The 23,897-nt window shown below is 41.9% G+C and overlaps 2 long non-coding RNA genes across 2 annotated transcripts; both read right to left on the bottom strand.

The window, feature by feature from the left end:
- Nucleotides 1-1,368: 1,368 nt before the first annotated feature.
- On the bottom strand, nt 1,369-15,839 carry LOC147239651 (uncharacterized). The gene is made up of 4 exons (XR_015111567.1): nt 15,709-15,839; nt 10,390-10,430; nt 9,991-10,082; nt 1,369-2,151 (listed from the first exon to the last, which is right to left on the bottom strand). It is a non-coding gene; the product is annotated as an uncharacterized LOC147239651 (long non-coding RNA).
- Nucleotides 15,840-19,251: 3,412 nt separating this feature from the next.
- Nucleotides 19,252-23,136, bottom strand: LOC147239650 (uncharacterized). Its single transcript, XR_015111681.1, has 3 exons — nt 23,110-23,136; nt 22,645-22,748; nt 19,252-19,471 (listed from the first exon to the last, which is right to left on the bottom strand). It is a non-coding gene; the product is annotated as an uncharacterized LOC147239650 (long non-coding RNA).
- Between the last annotated feature and the right edge of the window lie 761 nt (nt 23,137-23,897).

Below are 23,897 nucleotides of genomic sequence, written 5' to 3'. Positions count from 1 at the left end.
TCTCTCTCTCTCTCTCTTTCTCTAATTAAGTTATTGTTTTATAACGGAGAAAAGGCTCAGTTCATTTATTCTGCAAGGTCAGTGCTTATTGATTTACCATTTATCTGCTGTTGAGGTCGTTATGAGCCTCATTGCTGTGATTATAATCTTAAGGGCGGAGGGAAAGTTTGAGTATGGAGGAAGGAAGATAGAAATGAAGAAGCAGGGAAAAGCGGGAGATAGCAAACACGGAGGAATACGGCTCCAAATCAAAGGTTCTCCCCGCGAGGCCTTTAGGTGGGTGACATTAACTAATGAAGTCAGATTGTAATAATGATCGTGTTGCTCTGAGATACGGAGGAACCCTGATTGACTGCGATTGTTCCTGTTATTATTCATTTATTTATTTTTATACGTCCGGTCATTTCAATTTCTGACTTAGCTTCTTCGCTAGATGTGAACCCTAATTACTCGAGGAGAAAAATAATGAAATATTTCTGTGGGACCAAGTCTCTCTCTCTCTCTCTCTCTCTCTCTCTCTCTCTAACCCGCACTGAAATTCTCCAGGGGTTTTCTTCTCTCTATCAGTGCTGAATTACATTTCAATTAGAACATTCATTAAAATGCCGCAGAGCAATTAGTGAGCTCGTTAGATTTAGTAATCATATAATCTGCCGCGTGGATAACATATGTGACTTTGAATTTCAACCAACACATCAGACAAACAAATTAGCAGCTGAGGTCATCGGAGAGGAATACGACCGAGGAAGACTGAACGTCTTGAAGGTCCCTCTGGGCGAAGCCACGCTCCTATCCCAGAAAGAGAAATGTAACCTTGCATTACGTAAAAGTGACGTTTTAAAAGCTCCTTTAGAAGTTGTAGCTGCACCGCCAAAAGTTTTAGTTGTGGAGATTTGAGATCTGTAGGTCAATTTAATCCATCCATCGTCATCTTCCGCTTATTCTTTACTAGTAAGGGTTGCGGGGGGGGCTGGAGCCTCCTCCTTGATGGCTGGAGCCATCAACGGGCGAGAGGCGGGGTTCACCCTGGACAGGTCGCCAGTCCATCGCAGGGCCGACATAGAGAGACGAACAACCAGTCACACTCACAGTCACACCTACAGTCAATTTAGAGTATCAATCAGCCTCGTCCCCTCTTGATGTCTTTGGACTGTGGGAGGAAGCTGGAGTACCAGAGAGAACCCACACAGGAACAGGGAGAACATGCAGACTCCACACAGAAAGATCCTGTGCCCGAGCCAGGACTCGAACCCGGAACCTTCTTGCTGTGAGGCCACAGTGCTGACCACTGCACCACCGTGCAGCCAGGTCAATTTAATGTTTCGCAAAATAAAGAAAGTATCGCGTGGATGTGACAGCAACTAACCACAGAGGACGAAGGGCTGTTGTTGGCCGTCTGCAGCGAAAAATGGAGGGAAGTGGCGAGGAATTACCATACCAGTCCGACAACTCGTACTTGTTCCTTTTGTAGTTAAAAAATAAAGGCGACATTTCGGAGTAACCTGGAAGATTCCGGCAGTGGGAATGTCTGGCTGATGATGTCAGAGCTCATGTGATTTCTGGAGCATTTACTCTTTTTTTCAACAAAAAAAAAGAAAAAGGCAAAAAAAAAACCAAAACACCCCAAACAAACAAACATCTCAAGCAAGTGTTAAAACTCATTTGGTGCAAAGTTAAGAGACTTGTTTGTTTTTAAATTTGCAGTTTCCATCAACCGGTTTTAATTAATGCATTCATTCAGCCTTTATTTAAATTATTGGAAAACCATTCAGGCTAACTCTCATTTACAATCATGGAAGTATACAAGGGAGGAGACAAACAACAACCAAAACAGGAAAAGCAATAAAAGTCAATGATGCATATTCAGCAAAAAAAAAAGAAAAAGAAAAAATAGTCCAAGTAAATGATTACATTTCTGAAACATTCATTTTTGGTTCACAACGCAAAAGGTTCCATGAATTTGCTGCACTGACAGTCCTTGAGTGAGTCAAGACTAGTGAGCGCAACTCCGAGTATGGTGACTGATCCGTATCCAGCAGTGGAAGGAGAACGCTGCATCACCGCCACCGAGAAAATACCGCTGATAGAAGTCATGAAATATTTAGAAGCTGAGTGTCCAGCTGTGGCGCATTTCTAATTACCTGTGAGAGGCTGACACACACACACACACACACACACACACACACACACACACACATTTATCACTCTGTCAGTCTGGAGCCTCTATGAGGAAGAAAAAAATACATCTCTCATCAGAAAGGAGTGAATGACATTAAGAAACTCCAAAACAGTGTATTCTTTTTGGCATATTTGGTTAGACAAGGAGTGAGCGATGACAGAGGGGAATAAAAAAAGAAGAAAAGTTCACGTGGGAGATACAGCTAAAGTAAAGTAAGTAAAGTAAAACGGTGTGTGTTTGCCCGCAATATTATTTTGTTCTGCCTTTACAGACCCGGGGAAGCGATGAGAAATGCTGCAAACTTTGTACAAATAGAGGTGGAAAAGAAGCAGCGGGAGGAGAATAAGCAACACAGCCAGGAAGAGCAAAAAGAAAAAAAAAAAAAAAAGATTTGACGTCTCAGAGTCACGCGGCACAATGGGGCTTGATAAGAGCTGGCAAGGAGGAAACACACGCACGTGCGCGCGCACAAATACAAACTAACACTCACGTCTTAAATCTCCTCTCTTTTTTTTTGGTACAGTTGCGGTGCAGCAACCGAGCTTAACAATGGCAGCGTCCAATTTGAAATCTGGGGGACAAAAGTGTGCAAATAAACAGTGTGATTGATTGAGTTTATTTTGTATTTTTTTAAACTTTATCTTAAATTCCTTCTGACACTTGTCTGTCAATTTGTTATATTATTTACCGAAGCACTTAAGTTGTTCACATCAAACTGTGTATTCTGCTGAAAGCGGTGCACATCCTGGCAACGTGAAAAGCTCCCGCATATTTTCCTGTAACAATGATGTATTATAAGCATTGCACTTTTTTAAAATTTATTCATTTATTTTGCCAAAATTTGTTACGAACTCAAAATTTTAATTCTACCATGAAAAATAACTCTGAACCCGTACGCAATCAACCGAGAATATTTTGCCAGAAAGAAGCAGCTTCTTGTTTTACAGCCTCCTTGACAGAGGTGATTCAGCGACAAATAATGTTGCATGAGAAGGCTTAATAGATCAGCCGACCTCATAATGAAGTCAGAGTTTGTATAAATGTTGGCCTTGGGCTGTCAGGCGTAATATTTCATCCATTAGCTGGAAGGTGAAGGTAAGTCAGGCTTGCTATTAAAAAAATGGATCTTACTGAAGAGGAGGAGAGATGACAATCGTGAAGTGAGAAACTCTTCAGGTAAAATTTCAACTTGTGTTGACAATAGATTTGAAAGTACTCAGGCTTCTCTTTGTGACTTGTCACATTAGCTTCCACTCAAATGTTCTCGAATTCGTTCTTCAAACGTGTACAAAACGTCCGATAAAGTCGCTCCTGTTTCTGCCTCTCTGCTGCTTTCACTCAGTGGGTGTAAAAAATGCAGAGATGTAGGGTGATAATGTACCTGAGAGCTGCTTGCTAATCACCATTAAACAAAAGTGGAAAGGAAAAAGCATCGACAGAATGAGGTAGAAGTACTTGCAAAAGGTACGAGAACATCACGCGTATCGTACCAACCAACCCTACCTGAACGTAAAAGCTAACCACTGCTCCGCAGCTGCAATGCAGATGCTGAAGAAGAAGGGGGAAGATGAGGAGGAAGAGGAAGAGGAGGATGAGGAGGAGAGATGTGTCACAGCCACCGGTGCAGCAAAGAGAGAAATCTTAGAGGAGCTTCGCAAGCACATCAGCAGGTTTCCGTAAGAAATGGACCCCCCAGCTTCCCAGTATTAAGATTTACAGACTCCAGAGTGGACACAAGGTGTAAAACTGTCACTGCCAGGGAAATGTGACAAGAAGAAGAAGAAGAAGAGGAAGAAGAAGAAGTAGAAGTAGAATGGATACGACTGTCGACTGTGAGGCTCCATCGTTCATTGGCGGCCCGGCGCTTTCTTGATTTTATGTTTACTAACGTGATTGTCAGATGGGATCTCCTCTCAAGCTGTGTTATGTTCCCACCAAATAAATTGGTAACACTGAAGGGTAACCGCTTACCATTTTTCCTGCCAACACCACATACTGCTTAAAAATCCTGTTTCAGTATACAGACGCCTTCATTGATTTACCTGAGAGGCCTTTTAGTTTTTTCATGGCGTTACTGTGATGATCCAAGCTGAGCTGAGCGTTGTACAAATGTAGTTTCTACTTCCTTTATTCCTCCATCTTCTCCAGAGGGTCTGGGCTAATAGAGCCTGGTATTGGTTGGCACATTAGAGCCACTCATGGGATGTGTTTGAGCAAACAAGTGTCAACTCACAAGTTTCTATTGTTGTCAATGACAAATGTCTGCTAGTAGCGCTCCTGTTCTCTGTCAGGGGTGAACCAGGTAAGCTTCCCCCAGCTGTCGCACCACCAGCAGGAGGTCTGCATGATGATGGAGCAGAGTGGAGCTCAGACAGGCAGACCAAACTTATACATTTGTGCGACCCCCCCAGAATTTTGCTGTTTAGGCTGTCACAGGGGCTCAAGTGTCAGTCAAATAGGTCTGTGACCCCCTCCCCCCCAGCTGCTCCACCTTTTCTCTATAGTGTTCCTCGTACGCATGTTATTAACAGTCTGTCTTTGTGCTCAGGATTCCCTGATTTCCTCAAATCTCACACCACCACAGCCTGCCAGCCCTGCTCACCCTCAGCCAGTCATTCCTTCTTCTTTCTCTTCACCAAACTGCCTGGCAGTCCTCATCGATGGAGCCTTCGTCGTCTCTCAGTCCAGGATGCAACCGGGGAATTCATCCTCTCCCTCCAACTTTACCAAGCTGCTATAAATCTCCCCATCTGCTCCCTCCAGTGTTCTACTTTTGTGTCCAACAACAACAAAAATTGCAAAGTCGTCGAACAACATTTCAACACACTTCATTTCAACACAATCATAGTGATAGACAGATAGACAGACAGACAGACACACACACACATGAATTCTAGTCTTTGGCACTTGATGCTCTTCGTGAATATCCCATGAGTGTGTACTCACACCCAATTTGCCAGACACACAGAGTTTGATCCCATGAGGATTATGACATGGAAAATTACACACACACACACACACACACACACACACACACACACACACACACACACACCGTATAGGGATTAAGATATTGATGGCCTCAGATTTTAGGCTACAGAAATCACATGACTAGGGTATGACCTAATCACCTCCAACTGTGATGAGAACACGTGTCCACACAGACACACACACACACACACACACACACACACACACACACACACACACACACACACACACACACACACACACAGTGAAACCTGCCCCCTCTGACAAATCCTATTAAAGAAGTAGAAATGGTTGTAGGGTCTAATCCTCCTGCTCAAACCTGAGCTGCACTGCATGACAGCCTTTCAGATGAACTGGTAAGTACAGACACACACACACACACACACACACACACACACACACACACACACCAGACGGACAGACAGATGCACATTCAGGTAGACAAATACACAATGTGTGGAAATCATACCAGCTTTCCACACATCTAAAGCCTAAAAAGTGAGAATCAGTGATTCTGGAGGATGATTATTGACAATCAAACTAAAGGTCAAACAAACACGCCCCCATCCATCACTTATCCTCAGAAGCTCCGCCCCTCGAGGCCTAACCACACTGATGGACAGATACAGATTACCCCCACACATTCCTACACTAGCATATCCCATGGTGAATGAATGGATGTAACATACGATTGAAGAATCCAAACATGAAAATAAGCACATTTCCAAGACATTCAGAAATGCCACGAGGAGAATCTGTTAAGTGTGGAAGCTTGCTTCTGCCAGGTTAAAAAAAAAATTAAAATCAACCTTGATGGGGAAAAAAGGAAGGTAAATTGTAATTGTGATACAACAAATTCATAGTTATGAGATAAAAATTCAACATTATGAAACAATAAAGTTGTAATTATGAGCTAATTAGATACAAAAGTTACTGTGAGATAAAATGTAAAAATATAAGAAGTCAGAAATAATGAGATAAATGGCACAATAGAAATGGCAAAATCATAATCATGAGATAAAAATTCCAAATCATGAGATCAAAAGTCATAATCATGAGATAAGATGTTTGCATGCACTCCATGGAGCTTTCCTTAACAGTTTGCCTCCCCCATGCAGTACCATCATAATTCTGATATATCTTATAATTTTGTATTTTTATCTCATAAGTATTGCATATTATAATTATGACATTGTTTTCCCCTAATAAGGACTTTCTATCTCACAATTTTACCTTTTTATCTCAGAATTATGACTTACCTTGGATTTATTTTTATTTTTTTTGTCATCTAAAGGCTGATTTTTCATCTTTTTTTTTTTTTTTTTCCCAACACACTGTCCAACACACTGGCATAGATAAGCGATGATAAGCCTACGTCTCATGCCATAAAAACACTGGAACGTTTCTTTCAGTTCCTTGACAACATGGAGTGTCCCTCACAATGAAAAGTGTGCGGTTCCTGCTGACAGCATCGATTTGAGCATTGCTTAGTCTGGAACCTTCCTCTAGTTATCAAAGGGATTGCCCCAAAGGGAAAAACAAAAGCAAGACTTTCTTGTTGCCGGTGATGGATGGGTACATATTGACAAGAGTGTCTGTTACTGGGCAAAAATAAAGATTGTGTCTGCATTTTAAATGTGGACACACACAACAACTACAAACAACATTGCTTTAATTACTAACTCAAGTGTCTGAATCCTGTAACATCTGCTCTACTTTGGGTTTTACAATGGGATTTTGTACAATTTCACTGGGTAATGAAATAATAACATGAATAATGTTCATTTCTCCGCATCTGTCGCTCTGTATTAACTGAGAAAAGAACCTTTTTTTTTTTTTTTTTGCTGAAGTGTACTTTCGAGCAGATCCCACAAATATAACGCCAGATTCCCTCTCTGAACTCTGAGTTAAATGGGTTAATTGGGGATAATGCTTATCAAAATCTTGATTTGACCAAATTAATTCCCAATTAGGGAGACTTAAACAGATTTGGAAGATAAGAAAGATAATCTCCCATCAGCTCCTTCTCCCCTCACAGACACTGTAGCTGATATTAGAAGGTTTTAACTGAGACGTCTGTTTAAATAGATAGAAGGATGTTGACCATGAGTACAGTTTCACTTCCTGATACTTGCTGTGCAGATCATGATGGTGCTCTGTAATCTAAGTAGCCCATTTTGATTTAGCACTAGATGATACAGTAGATGCAGTACAAATACTCTAATATGTATGACTGAGTAAGAATAACCTTCGAAACACTTCTCCAGTTTTCAAATCACCTTCCCCAAACCAAAAGAATCAAATGCGTTAGGAATGAATTAATAATAGTTTATTCTTCAGATACAGCGCATGCTCAGATGCTACTGTGGTACTTTTATTCCATTATTACATGATGACATCCATCTTGGTTGGTGCCTCCACATTGTTGTGTTTTGACGGGTTTTAATTCCAGCCACTTCAGTTTAAATCATTGGCTTCATAAAGAAAAACTTTATGTAAGACAAAGATAAAAAAAGATAAAGTAAAACTTTATATAAGATATGAAATATCATTTTCTACAGCTTATCGTGGTAAGGTCCCAGCTGCCTTCAGGCGAGAGGCAGGGTTCACCCTGGACAGGTCACCAGTCCATCACAGGGCCAACACATATAGACAGACAACCATTCACACTCACAGTCACACCTACGGTCAATTTAGAGTATCAATCAGCCTCGTCCTCTCTTGATGTCTTTGGACTGTGGGAGGAAGCTGGAGTACCAGAGAGAACCCACACAGGAACACGGAGAACATGGAGACTCACACAGAAAGATCCCATGCTGGAGCCGGGACTCGAACCCTGAACCTTCTTACTGTGAGGCGACAGTGCTGACCACTGCACCACCGTGCCCCCCCAAACATGAAAATGCCACGGTAAACAGTTTCTCTGATGGGAGGAAAATGAATTTTACACCCGGCTTTGTGTCATAGTTGGATAAGTGGGCCGTTGGTGATACGATTCATTCATTGATGATTGATTGCTGGAATGGGGGGGGGGGGGGGGGTCAGTCACACAGATCAGCTGTTAGTGTGAGACCACTTTGTCATAATCTGGGAATGATAAACGACGATGTGACTTGTGAAAACCTCATTATTCATCCCTGGGGAAGATTGTCATCTGCCGTGGAAGATGAAGATCGATGACAGGACAGGCAAACAGGAAAAAAAAGAAAAAAAGAAATACAACTTTTTTTCCTGATGATATTCAAAAGCAAACTTGGTGCCCTAACTGGCAGTTTGCTGCAAACATACAATCAAATATTTTGCTGGCATGGCGAGGAGTACGAGGGGAAAAAAAAAAAAAGGAGCAGAAGATAAGAGAGGCGGACACACACAGTACACAGAGGAGAGAGAGACAAAGTGGAGCTCGGCGTGAGGAGATATTACCTCTTTTTGCTGTCCACCTTTTTTCTCTCTCTTCTGACACTTATATTTCTGGTCTGTCTTCCTCTCTATGTGCCTCTGGGCTATGATTCCAGTGAGTGATTGAGTTCAGAAGGGCTTTGGCTTGTGCCGTGTGGATAATATACTTCTTATGAGATATTACTAGTAAATAATTCATGCCTTCTGTCACACAAACAGGCACCCGACTGCATACGGAGTACACATGCTTGTACACACGCGCGCGCAGACACACGTGCATGAAAGCATACAGTACATCTACATATGGGGAGGAGGCACAAAATAAATTTCCAATTAAAGGGAAATTAAGTTTTTTTTTTAAAGCAATTATGCATGAAACTGGTGAAACTGCAGTGGAAGCTTGAGCCTGCCTCAAAATATGAGCCATTTTACTGCATCATGACTCAACCTGAAGATGACAGTGTCAGTAAAACACCCCCCTGGAGGGGGGGAAAAAAGGGGCGTTTATGGGAGTTTACATGTGTGCGTGTGGAAGTGAGGATGTAAGTGTGCATTTACGTGGTCCGTTTTACATACATGCATCCTTATTGTGATTTCAAGCGAAGCAAATGACCTCGCGAGGCAGCAGGTTTGACGAGACAATGACATCGCAGAAAGACGCAGGGAAACCGTCTCGTCGGGCTTCAAGTTAGGCGAGTCTGAATTCCTCGGCTGCTATACTACCAGTCATGTGGGGAACGGAGAGCATTGCTTCTTTTGAAAAGCACCAAAGAAAGGCCTTGAAAACTTCTCTCCCACAAATTTCTCCAAACGGGTTAGCGGAAAGGTTACGGAGCAGAAAGATAGATTACTTTACACGTGCAAACTGCAGAAAAACACGTATTAATCTCACTCACATGTCACCGCTCAATTTGCAACTGGAAACACGGCATCTCTTCTGTGCCAAATCATGCTTGAAAAATGATGAACGTGTCAAACGGGCTTTTCTAATGTGCTTACATGCTGGTGAGGATCGGGTTTAAGCATAAAAATACGTTCCACATGACAGAAGTGATTCTTAATTGCGTCTATAAAGTTAAGAGTTGAAATATTGAATTTGATATGAGACTAATACTTTGACGAGATAGCTTTTGCCCTTTTATATTGCTGCTTCATCATCAGCTCACGCATTAACAAGAAACCGGATCTCGGGTGAAAGGAAAGCAGAACGCCACGACTTCACGCTTTTAATCACCGTTATCTGAGAATGTAAACGCGCGCAGAAAAAAAATAGATGTATATATAACGTCTGTCACAGAAGCCTTGAAGTGTTTAGTCGACAAATAAAACAAAATAAAGAGCTCAAGTAGCTGCAGGAGCGCACAGGCCTCTTATCTCACTGCCGGCTGCATGTTGTGTCATAGATAAGTGGGAGGGCCAACCTGTTAATTATCCAGCCAAAGTCAAGGTTGCACTGCTGTACGTGTATAACGCAGTGGCCCAGTTCCTCCAGTTGATGCAGTTACCATCACTGCTGTTCACAAAAAAAAAAAGAAAGATTTTTGACATCTTTAGCGTGACATGAAAGAACAAGTCACCCGTTCACCCAGTTCATTACTTTTGACTTACCTGCTTGTGACAGCCATTTGATTTCTTATTGAGCCCCCTTCTATTTTTTTTTCCCGGCGTGACATATTTCATTATTTGTCTGACACTACACTTTAGGCGTCACATTTGTTGTTGTTGTCAAATCTCCAGAGTCTTCATTTGACATATCAGCTAGACTTTTGTTCGAATATGTTTCAATTTGAAGACGGTTTGGTATCAAGGACACACCTTACCTGTCACCTCTGGGCTGTTTGAAGACCGGCCTGCGTCTCATCTGTGCAAATGGCCCGAGGAAATTTCAGCAGTGATGCACCCGGAGAAAGAAAGAAATCAACATTTTTGGTCAACAAGCATCAAAAAAAAAAAGAAAAAAAAGAGACTGTCAGTTGCAGAAATCTTATTTGACCTGAATTTACTGTTGTAACCCTGAGCGCTCGGGTTGTTTGGTGAGGTAAACACAATCAGAAATACTTTATTGATCCCTGGGGTGGGGTGGGGCGCTTCTTTTGTTGCGGGTGCTCCCGCCTTAGTGCAGATGTGTGAATCGCTGAATATGTGAAAATAGAAATATGTCCAAAAATGAAATATTAATAATAGCAACAAAAAAAAGGTTTGAATGACACAGGAAAATTCAAGTGAGGCTGTGTACGTCCATGAGTAAATAATAAAGTGGATGATACAATTAAACGAGTGTAAGTCTGCATAAAACCCCGCACAACTGTTTTGTTTCTGCCTCGTTGCGGATTATTAAAGTGGCTGTTAAAGATTTTCTGGACCTGAGGACGGAACCCGTCTACGTTCTCAACGGGTTTGAGCTGAACCGCCTTGTCATTGACGGAGGGCGTCGCACAAAAGACAACAGAAGTCTCCACAAAGATGTCGCGGTCATGTCTGTGGACACGGCAGGAAAATAGGAGAGAAAATTCCTCCGTCTACAAACTCGACATGTGAGAGCGGCTTTAACGCGGTGATTCTGGGAATTTGACGGCGAAAGAGATCAGTTTATTGTGTCAGATGCTGGGGAATCACGCATGTTGGTCTAGGATGTCAGGGACAGGTCAAAATAAAGCTCACATTTAGGCTCACAAAACAAATACGAGTGAAGATCAAGGTGCGCAATCATGTGGTTGTAAATTACACGTAAAAATCACTGAAGAATTCATCATCTGAACAGGAGTTTTTAATCACTGTTACGCTCATTATTATATGCTCATCTAATTATCTTAAAGATCTGTAATTAGTCGTATGTTGACACCGTGTTGCTCATCATACCAGCAACGTGAACGTTTCCCATCGATGCGTTGCCCCCTCGTCGATGTGAGAACTCTCATTGCTTTAACCAGACCTGAGGACATTTTTCAATTATTAAGCAGAGATTCAGGCACACAGCGACCTGCACACCCACGTACTCTCCACATCGCTATCATCCATGGTAACAGAGCCAGAGAAGCAGAGGAAATGAGAAAGCCTGACGAATAAGATTATCTGAGAAAAACTATCTTTCTTTAGTTGTATCGTGTTTTGGGGTGTATTTCAGATATTTCATAGAAGTCTTCATTGACCATGTATCTAAATGTCACGCAGATCAATTTAAACAGTGATAAAATGGGCAGAAATCATTCCAAACAACACGGGCAACGCTGGCCCTTGTTGTTGGAGGCACCAGCTGTACGCACTCAGGGAGGTCAGCAATCACAAAACGAACGTACCCTGCAGAAACAATTAAAAGTGGTTTCTTTATGAGGGGAAATGGACCTGTGAACTCTCCTCTGTGGCTCCCTCTTAGCAAGTCATCAGGCGCTTTCACCCACCCACACACCCACACACACACACATACACACACACTTGAAGCCAGCTGTGTTGCCAGTGGTGTAAGCAAAACAAAAAGGGAGGGAAAAAAGGAGCGAATAATGTGTGATTAGCTGTGACTGGTTCGCAGCTACTTTATCTCACACTGAATTAGAACCGAGGATCTTAGTATGGGCAGAGCTGTCGGCTCCTCTGTCGACCACCTGATTGTTCTTGACCAAAGCACTGAGCACGTTATTGCTCCTGGTTGACACCTTGTATGAATATGTAAGTGTGTGTGTGTGTGTGTGCAGGGGTGAACGCAAGATGCTGTTGGCACCTTAGCCTTTGTAGAATGTGGTGGTGTACCAGTAAATAAGATTTCTTTGCACGTGTGTGTGTGTGTGTGTGTGTGTGTCAGATGTGCATTGGAGTGAGATAAACTAACAAACAAGATAGGCTCCCCCCTGACCCTTAACAGGAATCAGCAGAAGAAAATGGATGGATGGAGAAATATAATCACATGTACTTTACAAGCACACAGATAAAATTACTTTATTGCATTAAATTGAGGGGCAGCACGGTGGTGCAGTGGTCAGCACTGTCGCCTCACAGCAGGAAGGTTCTGGGTTCAAGCCCCGGCTCCAGCACGGGATCTTTCTGTGTGGAGTCTCCATGTTCTCCCTGTTCCTGTGTGGGTTCTCTCTGGTACTCCAGCTTCCTCCCACAGTCCAAAGACATCAAGAGGGGACGAGGCTGATTGATACTCTAAATTGACTGTAGGTGTGACTGTGAGTGTGAATGGTTGTCTGTCTCTATGTGAACCCCGCCTCTCGCCTGAAGGCTTCAGGGATAGGCTCCAGCCCCCCCCGCAACCCTTAACAGGAATAAGCATTAAAAAAAAATTGAAGGATGGATGGATGGCTGTTTTTATTAGTTGTGTTTGTAATTATTCAGTTGTTATTTTTCAGATGAATGCATTTCTGTTGCTTAGTAAGCCTGCCACTTGTGGCATATTAAAAATGAGATGGGCTCACTTTTTAATTATCTGCTCAAATTAGTTTACAGCAGTGTAAAACCTGTGCGATAAAGGGTTCTTCTTCTTTATGTGCGTCTGTAAAACAAAACAAGTGCATTACTTCTCACCCTGTCAGCTTGACTTTGGTATATTCCTTCTTGCGTGAACCTGAGGTGACAATAACAGGTGGATTTTGCTCTGCATTAATTCGAACTCACATGAAATGAACAGGGGAAAGCAGCAGAACAAATTGGCGGTGAAAATAGACAATTTAATAAATAATGTGCACAGAGAGAGATGTGACCAAATGTCAAAAATGGATTCACTTATTTTGGAGCAGTCAATTTAACACCCTGGCCACAAGTGTCACTTTAACTGAAATCAATGTGAGGTAGGATAATGATGCCATTTAATATTCCAGCAATTATTTTTCCTTTTAAGCGGTTTTTGAAACATTGTCAATTCTGGTCAAGTACACACAAATGAAGTAATAAAAAGGGGGAAAATATAAAAATGAAATTATACGACAGGCAGCTAATTTTTCCAAAAATACAATCCTGTAAAAACTGTTGCTTCCAGGTGCAAGATAATAACTCATAGCTTTTGGCAAAATAAGCTGATTTCACTTTGCATTCCAACACAAAATAGCAATGACAAGTAGTTCCATTATACAGTAGTTCCCCAATTAATTCCATGCAGCCTTGTGTCAATTGTATGGTGGCCCTTAGAGCTCAACTAGCCGCAACTTAAAAAAAAAAAAGCAAAGCATACTCAAATACACAAAAACACACTGTAATATGTTATATGTTTACGAAACGTTTTCTAAATTTTCTTAAAGGAACATGCCAACATTTTTTTGGGGGGGGGGGGGGGATTCACTATCAAAAAGTCTGCTGCCAGGCTGGTTAGCTTAGCTAGCAGCTGGCTAGGCTAGTAAACAAAGCTAGAAGAGCAACTGCTACGTCTAATCAGGGTCGACCTTGTACGAGAGGTAGAGGAGGGTTATAACCTGGACAAACCGAGATCCTGATCCTGATACAAGTGAACCACTGTGTACTCAAAGTTGGAAGCGCTGTCAAAAAGAAAACCCTTGTTGTTCTAATGCAGGACAAGATTGTTTGGCAGAAATATTCATTTGCCCTCTGAGGTATAATGCTACTGGACCCTAAATCCTGACATCATTGCTGCTAAGCGAATGAGCAGTCAGCTGCCGTGAGGGTCTGTCGTGTAAACGTAAAGAAGAAAAGGGTTTTATCTGCTGTTTACTGTTTACTACTTGCTTCAGTTTACTCTTGTGGTCAAAAAAAGGATTTGTCCTTTGGACTGTCACGGAAAGCTTACTGTGACAAATGAATTCTTTATTGCAGAAGTTGATAATGGAAAATATGGCGGTTGTAACTTTGTTTCTCTGAGTTACACAACATGCTTTAATCCCAACAGAACAGAAATTCCTTTAAAAACACTTCAATACACCTAAAAGGAGAAACATTTTTCGGCAGATGAGCTGTAAAAATGTGGATTGTAGAGAGACATGAAGGACTTCCAGTCTTTGCTGATGGTCTCGTTCACTTTGAGTAATTATCCTAATTACTCAAAATGAAATGCGGTAATGATTTATTGATTTTTAAATGCTTGACATAGCACCTTTGAGCTGGGTAATGGACCAGCGGCAGGAGGTACAGTGAGCAGAGCATAAGGAAGAGACCACAAATCCCTTTGGTGTTCACACTGTGATTGTAGGCCACACAAACTGCCTTAAATATGACAGGGACAGCAGAACCTTGTGTGTTCTTGCTCCAGCTGTTCGTGTGTTTGTGATTATTCCAGTGCCTGTGTGTGAAGGTCATACTCTTGATTGCTTATTGATCTGTACCGACGGTATGCTCTAATGTTTCCTTATAATTATTCAACCAGGGACCGACTGTCTGCATACGCCTGTGTGTGTGTGTGTGTGTGTGTGTGTGTGTTCGTCTGTGGATGTGTGTATAAAAATAATTGTCTTGTGCTTTCTCATTTCTCACTTGTAACTGGCAACTTGACATTATATATGATGATTCACAACAGAGAAAATAAAAATGCATTTGAGGGAAAAGCAAAAAGAAAGCAGGGATGTATCTTTGTGCACCTGACCTCACACACTTCCCTTCACACAACAGAGATTTGAAAGAGGAGATAAACTGTAAGTACTCAGGTTCAACACTCAGTGTACCTTGCAGTATTAACATAATGTCAACAACTCTGCTGTCTTTCTATCTGTATTCCCTCTGCATACTGGAAAAGAACCATATAGATAAACCGTGGAAGGGCTCCCTCAGACAGCACATACCCTGCAGCATCAGGTATCAGGTCCTGGACTGATGCTGGAGGAAAAACGGGAGCAGAGCTCAGAGGTCATGTAGCGCTTCTATACAATGTATCAAGCCGGATGGAAGAAGTCTTGTCAAGGGAGAAGGTACATTAGCAGTCAGTCCAAGTCTGGGAACTCTGAATGCGAGGTAGTTGCTCAGATGGCAGCAAAAATGGTCCCTGATCAACCCGTGCCTCTAATATTTTTTGGGAATGGGAATGATGCCTTCCCCCAATTGTCCATCCATCATGTGCCTGCTGCTGCATATCATCAAATTCCTGTTCTAAAGACTCTGAATTTTTATGCCATTTCGGGACTTTTTTTTTTAAATGGTCTTCTCCCTCCTTTCCTGACAAAACATATTCAAACTGTTGTGGTGAAAAAAACGGAATCACTTACTGAAATGATTTGCTCATCACCAGGCAACGATGAAACGACATTCCATGGAAAATCACCTTTTAACCCACAGCGGACCAACTCGTCAGCAAACTCTGCTCAGTCCTTCAGCCCTACGGAAGAAAACAGAGCCTCGCCTCGCAGCCCTGGACCAACAGGTGCATCTAATCAACTCAAAATTAACTGCACACCTAATCACAGCTGCACCGCAACGTCAGAGCCAGAGCAGGGCATTAGCATGGCTGTAAATACGAAGCAGTATGAGCAAAACCACACACCTTCGAGGTCCCATTACAGTACGAAACGTACGTTCCCATTAGACATAACCTTAGAAAGTTCAGCTTTCCTGTAATGAGAGGAGAGAGACTCAACTGTTCTGCAGCTGAGACGTGCTGTGATGCTATGATTGCTCTCTCTCCTGCTACACAGGAAACGTGGTGTGAAGATCAGTGCATGTGCTGTGATTCTAAACTCGAGTCTTCAATGATGGTCAGCCGCTTATCTACCAGAGTGCGGATCAGCAAGTCCAAGAAAGAGCAGTGCCTAACTGTAGATCATTGAAAAAGACTTTAAAATATTTTAAAAAGCAGCGTTCGTCTGTGACTTTCTGTGAGGAAACCTTTGAAATGTTAAAGATTAACAAATGGAGTCTGGCATGATGGTTAAAGTGACAGCACTTTCAGAAACTAAGAAAATCATGAGTAAAATCATGAATTCCTCAGCCATGAATTATGAAGACTTACCCATGAGTCTAGAGACCATTAAGGCCCAAAGGAGGGATAGGCGCTGCCTGTTTCCGGCTTTTTTTCTCTCTCTTTTTTTGAACGTATTCTTTTTTCTTTTTTAATTTATCAAAAAGAAAAACTTTACAAACAATATGGCATAAATCTGTCTGAATCATTTTTTTGAATCATACTCTGATCGTGAACCCTCCCTCCTCACGCCCACTTGCCCTCCCCAGTAAACTATGTCACTAAATAGATCAGCGTTACGTAGCGTTTTGTTTGAGCTCACAACCTACATTCACGATGAATGAACGCAAAGATAGCCTCTATAGTTGGCTAAAAAAGTCGGGAAATGGGTCTCTTACCCGTCCAAAAGAAAGGTTGCTACTTGCGTGTCCATAGCCAAACCTTTTGATTCTCTAGACTCCTCCAGGGCACAAATGAATCCCCGATAATCACTCGCGTTGCACCGAGCCTTTTATCCTTCTCCCTCTTACCTATTGCTTGCTCTTAAAAGGCCTTTTTCTATTCGCTATGTTTTCTTCTGCCTTGATGCTGCTCACCCAACACCGATCCAACAAGGCGTTGATACCCGCTTTTGGCTTCCTGGTCTCAGCCTTTTGACGAACAGCTAAACTGCCTAATCAGGCTGTTGATGGACAGCTAAACGGGCCATCCAGCCTTGCTGGTTGCGGTTTTTGATTGGGTGGATGTAAATTTGGCCCTGCATCCTTTATGTTATAGGGATTTCAATCCTTGACAAATTCTGAGATTATAACAAAAACTACATTGAAATCTGGGAGTTTACCCCTCCTTTAATCCGGGACACTTTGGGCACATGACGGTTCAGTTACAGCATTGGAGAGTGTTATGTACTGGAGGCCAAACACTGCCAAGATTTAATAAACCAGGCTTGATGTAGGTTTTGGCATTTGCGGTGTGGGTCAGACGTGGGCAAAACCAGGCTGACCTATGGTTTGATTGCAGGCAGCCACACCCAAACAAAGTCAGCACAGTCAATGCCAAATGTGGGTGAGAGGAGAACAGAACTGAGAGCGGATGTGGGCCACTTTCAGGCCAAGTGCTCCTTGCTATTTGGGATCCTGTCTGACAGCAATTTGTTTTCAGCAACATATCACAACCCCTGCCCAATCTTTTTGTCATCATCTCAGGCAAGACCTGTTTTAAATTTTAGAGATTCAGAAATGATTGTACAAGCTTTTATTGCCTTGCACCTTGAATGTTGCACCAGCCTGTTTTCATGTTGCAAAAAATAAATAAATAAATAAATAAATTTGAGACTGTAAAGAAATTAGTTGGAAACAGAACTAAGAGGCATGGTTAAATTACACCTCTTTACCTGCTGTTTCAGGACTGATTTTAAGATCTTATCAATGACTTTTCAGGCTTATCCTTGTGTGGCTTCTGATTATATTTTAGACCTTTAGTCCTGTCGTGTGTTTCTTTACACCTTTGGTTATGTTTTCTCTTCAATTCACTTTCAAAGCCTGGTTTATTTCGTATATATTATCTTGTCCTCCTGCTTCCTACAATTGTTTGTTTGCTGCCCCTGTGATTGTCTACCCTGCCCCTCATTTGTTGCACCTGAGTCTCATTGTCTCCCCTCTCATTGTGTATTTATTTTCCCTTCCCTTTGTGCCACTTTGTCTTCATTTTCTAGTTTTTCAGCTTTTCTGATTTTTATGAATTAGTTTTTGTTTTTTGCTTGTCTTAGACCTTTCCTCAGCTGAGCCCTTTCAGGATTTTCACTACCTGGATTCTCTATAAATGATATACAGGGATTAGGCTTCCCTTTTCCTGTTTTAGTAGATTTGACCAATCACCTTTGAGCTGGCTTTGGTTGCATCCATGTAAACAGTGTGGAGTTCAAAAGAGACGGAAGGCAGTGGCCAAAATGCAAGGTTGAAAGAATGGCTGTAGTCTGATGATTTGACAAAGCTTTTGTAGTAGCTTTTAAACTGTTAAAGGTTAAATGGGCTACTTTTGAAACAGTCTGCTTATCTTTTTCCTCCATGCAAATGTCTCAAGTTGCTTTATGGACTGTCAACAGTGAGCAGCAGACAGAACAAGGAAGTTTTGGACTGGATATCCGCAGGATACACAGGAAACATCAAAATACTGGCCCTTGTTCCCAGAGGCTGTGTTGTCAGACATAGCTGATGGGTTCCCAGGTTGCACTGCCTGTGTATGGAATCCTTTTAGCAGGATTTACTTTGATTTCTGGACCTTGTCTTGCCTTGCAGTTACCAGTGGTTACACTAATGAACCTTTTGCATATATGGAAATTCTCAACAAGCCAATCAAAGGTTGAGTTTGGCGTTATCCCAAAATATATAAGTAGCCGTCCCATCCCATTAGTCTTTCAAAAAGTGGTTGGGTTGAAACCACTTGCACGGTTACACTGTGTAGTCAGGATTCAAGCATAATTGCTGCCTGTGTGTGTTAGGGAAAAGAACTGACTCCCAGTCCAACCACTACGGGCACCACTGCTCAAAAAAGTTTCGGACAAGACAGTTTGAGAGGCCGAACGTCCCACGGGAAATTATCTCTCTGAGTTTGTAATGTACATTTCAAGAAAAGCTCCCCATCATATCAATATTTCAAGCTTATCAAATTTACAAGCCACCTGAGACCTGTTATTTCAGTGTCTCAAACATTTCCCATCCTCCTCGGCTCATCTAATCTAATCTCGCAGGTTGTAGCAACAGGTTGAGAACATTAATTAAGTTGCCACTCAAAACCGTCGAGTGTCAAGAAAAGGTGATTGGAGAGCTTTGAGATTTAGAAATGAATGGCTTTATTTACATAAAAGTATTTTGAAAGGAGAGCTAATTAGCCTTGAAAAGGGACGATGAAGGATGATTTCATGCACAACGATTCACCGCTGGAAATCGTGGAAGGTACAGGAATCTACTGGAAAAGCCTGGATAGCATCAGTGTGTGTGGAGGTTCATCGTTCCTTAACGTTCCATCCATTCCTCATGTTCCAATCATTCTTGGTATTTCAGAGAGTTTCTGTCCTGATAAACAAATATTGAATAAACAGAAAAAGCAGTCAGTCTCTCAAAAAAATCAATGTCAGATTAATTTGCAAAAAGAAAATAAAAAATCTGTTCCAAGCCAAACCAAAGAGGGAAAAACTGTTTTGCCAAAAAATACTAGTCATTCAACCTTATTTCAATGACAAATATGCAAAAAATCTTAAGTTTTATTTTCTTTAACTATTTATTTTTATGAAAGATCAAAACTTAAAAAGGGATTTCACTGAGTTTCTGCAGAAAGGACAAATGTCATGACGTGAATCGTGTCGTTCATCAGCGATTCAAATTCATTTGGAAATTCATTTAATTCAGTGCAACATGAGACAAGCTTAACTGCATTGTTTCACTACAGGATACACATTTATGTTTGAGTCAATGTAGAGCTGAACTGGACTCAGACAATGTTTACCATTTGCATCCACTGGCTGTGTGTGTGTGTGTGTGTGTGTGTGTGTGTGTGTGTGTGTGTGTGTGTGTGTGTCCTCATTTCCGTAGCAGGTGCACAAGTGCCTTTGGGTGTGTACAAGAGCATACTTCCAATAAGCGTGTGTGTGTATGTATGTGTGTATCAACCAAATTAGCAGTGTGTTTGTGATGCCAGTCAGAAGAGCTAAATTCTACTCTCAAACTTGATACTTGATGGACAAAACACACACACACATACACACACTTGAGAGAGAGAGAGAGAGAGAGAGAGAGAGAGAGAGATTACCTGGCAATAAGAAGCTTTTAGTGGAGGTTTAGTTTGCTTTAAGCCTCGTTCAGAATCCACTGTTTGTACAAATGAGAAATTTGAAGAGGGACTCCAAAGAAGCTCTGTTGCCAACTATGATTGGCACCAGGAAGTGTTTGAGTAAAATGAATCCAGTTTGGGCATCCTCTTTTTGACAACACAGCAAGTAAACAAACGACGGAGCACAGTGAAGAAGGGATCATCACATTTACACCTCTATCTAAACCAGTCAGAGAGGGAGCGTGTAGGTCATAAGTAGAAGTGATGAAAAGAACCCACATTCACATATCAGTGTGAGATGCTGTCTACTGACCGTAGTAATTATTTGGCATTCACATGTAAGAGGTCACATGTCATCAATTAAAGGAGGATTACAAAACTGTACACAGAGGTGGAGGGAGCGATGGATGGATAGACAGAGGACTGAAGCGAAGAAGGCAGGTAGCCGACAAAAATGTTGACCATATGAGAAAATGATGGATATGAAATGATTGCATGTTTTTTTAGAAGAACATCTAATTTAATGAGCATTTTTTCGCGACTCATCGCTGACACACTCAGTGTGCTCAGACAGCTGATTGTTATCAAAATGCGACAATAGCCAGCGGCGAGCATTTCACCTGTGGACAAGTCGGACGTTTGGTAGAAACGATCAGAGGCGGTGAGGTTGTCTCTTGCTGTGCTGCTTGTGAAACGAGCAGGAAAGTTTTAACCCTTGACTAGCGAGGACACACCCTGACAGCTGCAGGAACACACAACATGTGGGTGGGGCCTATGTTAATGTGTCCAGATTTGTCTTGCGTACGGCACTGTGTTCTGCTGGGGCGGTTTACCAGAACTAAACTCTTGCCAGACTCTGTGGCACTGTCAGGGAGTGGATACATGCAGCTGCAGCAGGAGCCAACTGTTGATCCACCAGTGTTGAGTTCCGTTTTTTTTTTTTTGTCCAAGCAGTGCTCAAGCATGATCTTTTTTTCAAAACACATCCAAGTGTTTTTGTCCTTAAAGCTCAAAAATCACATTAAAAACGTGTCCTGTCTCAGTGTTGTGGCGAACAGCTTGTATATAGCTGTATTGGTAGGAGGACTTGTTGATCCAAATGCTTCCAATTCACATGACGCTCTGAATTTACAAAGCATAACGCAAACATAGAACACAGCAAGATATGGACATTCACTTTTGTTGGCGCTTTCGTATCGGACATGTTGTATTCAGATTCCATGGTAAAGAAGTGAAATTTCAAAGATGTGTTCCAAATGAAGATGGAAAGACCAAACAAACCTAATTCTCCTTGTGGGTACAGATTGCAGAGAAACTTTGTGATAAACAGCAGATTGCTAAAGGCCTGTTCAATTCACTGAGCCTGAAAACCCCAAAAAACAAAAAAACAAATCTAAATCTGCTCCCTAGGTCCTTTGTTTGGAGGAGGAGGAGGAGGAGGGGAGGAAGCACATAAAAGAAGGCAGGAAGGACAGAAAGCAGACAGATGGATGGAAGGACGGGTAGATGATGGACGTATGGATAAACATATTGCGTTGCAGCAAGTTTGCAATAAACTTAAGGCTGCTGTTCCAGGACTGTTCAATTCCCTGATCCTAGGAGAGAGAGGGAGAGAAACCAATCTGTTTTTATCCCACAGCCATGCCAGCAGTCCTCATTCCTCCCTTCATTTTTTTACTCTTTTGTGTCAGATGACTATCTCCCTTTTTTTTTTAGAACTCACTCTAGTTCTCCTAATCCATCTGTGTCTCGCACCCAGTTCTCCGTCTGCCTTTTTCTCTGTCTCACCTCTCTTGCACTCCTTTACAACCCCCCCTTCTCCCCATCTCCCTTGTTCTGGTCTCTTGGGAAATCAAAGAGCTTGAATAACTTTCATATCACCACGGGAGCAAAAACTCATATGGTCGCCATGGGAACACGTTTATCCTGACAAGAACCATTTCATTCAGAAACCAGGGGAAAAGTGGATGGTTTGTATGTGCTCGGACTCTTTTTATTGGCTCACCAAGTGGAGACGCCAATTAAATATTGCTGTGAGGTAAATAGGCTTCACTGAGTTGGGCAACTTTTGAAAAAAAGAGAGCATGAATTTCAGATACAGGGAGAAAGATTCAGTTTCACAAGAGGCCAGAATGTCGGAACTGTCCCACAAGTGTTTGTATTAAGTGAATTCCTGGATATTAGCTACTCATCTGTACTTCCCTTCCTCATTAATGTGCTGCTTGCTGTTAAGTACCGTCTGCTATTAGTTTTATTATCCCCTTATTCAATGGACAGTTTGCCTAAATGGCTACTAAAGCACTTCATACTGTACCTGCTGTGAAAAGTTTGAGACCAACCTGAAAAAATAAAATCAGGCATTGCTTTTGACCTGCGGTGCAGTGCAGTGAGAGGCGGGCCAGGAGAGCTCACCGCGTACCCAGTCCCAGCTTACTCAGACGCAGCGGGGATGAGGATCCACCTGCATGGCCGAATGCCAGATCCACTGGAAGAGAACCTCTGAGCTGGATCTGTTGGATACCTCTGTGGAAAAATGACCGATTTTCTTAAGGGAGTCTGGTTTAGAAGAATACTGTTTATCAGTTTACGTGCACAAAGAACTCCGATCAAGGTCCGTGTTCTGGTTGAGGTACTCGTCCGAATGCTTTTAAATGCGCCGCGGTTGTGGGAATATTCCTGTGTACGTGTTGAGTTACAGATTCTGAATAAAGTATTCTTTGCCTGTGGTAAATACCACACACTACCTGCTCTACTTCCGGGCTGTTGCCAGGCAACATTGCCAAACCTCCCTAAGTTGTATTAAACTTTCATTCTTAAAAAAATTTAAAAAGTTATCAAGATAAACAATTAGTTGTCTCGAATGCAGTATGAAAATGTAACGCACCTTTGGGTCGTCATGGCAACACGGAAACTTGCAGCATAGTAACATTCTGCTCAGGATCCTTTTGGGACTTCTGTGTTTACATGATTTAATATTCTGGTTAATACGAGCATGTGGCAGGAGTCACATTCAGGTTTTGGTAACCAGTGTATGATCTTTATCAGGTTATAGCAGGTGTTTACATGAGTCACTCTAGAAAAATATTGTCATATTCCAACAAATACACAAATATGGTGTGAATGTAAACATGATCAGTGTGACTGAAATCAACACTTAACATCATTTTGCAATGAAGCTTTATATTCTGGTCAGAAGTGTTTGTGTTACGAAAATAATGCGTATAAGAAATGGAATTAGTAGCGTTAAAGTGTGCTGGCCCGGTCCTGTGATAATTGTGTGTGTGTGTGTGTGTGTGTGTGTGTACGTGTACGTGTACATGAGCATATGTGCACATTAAACATCCATCAAGTCAGCCTGTGATGCATTAATGCATCTCTCCTCTTCCTCTCTCACTTTCGCTCTCATTATAAATCATGTTAAGACAATAAAGGCAAATATGTGCACCCCCACATGGCCACATCCTTCCTCACGTCTTTGTGTGTGTGTGTGTGTGTGTGCGTGTGTTTGTTTATGTTTGTAATTATCAGTGTGATGATCATTACATTTTGAGTCAGTGTTGAAAAGTCTGGTTGAAGGTAGAGATGCTGACCTGGCTATGAACCTCACACACACACACACACACACACACACACACACACACACACACACACACACACACACACACACACACA

Source organism: Aulostomus chinensis, chromosome 23, assembly GCF_037954235.1.
Source record: "Aulostomus chinensis isolate RoL2024-O1b breed Wild chromosome 23, RoL_Achi_v1.0, whole genome shotgun sequence".
In the NCBI taxonomy this organism is placed as follows: Eukaryota; Metazoa; Chordata; class Actinopteri; order Syngnathiformes; family Aulostomidae; genus Aulostomus; species Aulostomus chinensis.
This window is presented reverse-complemented; position numbering and strand designations above follow the sequence as displayed.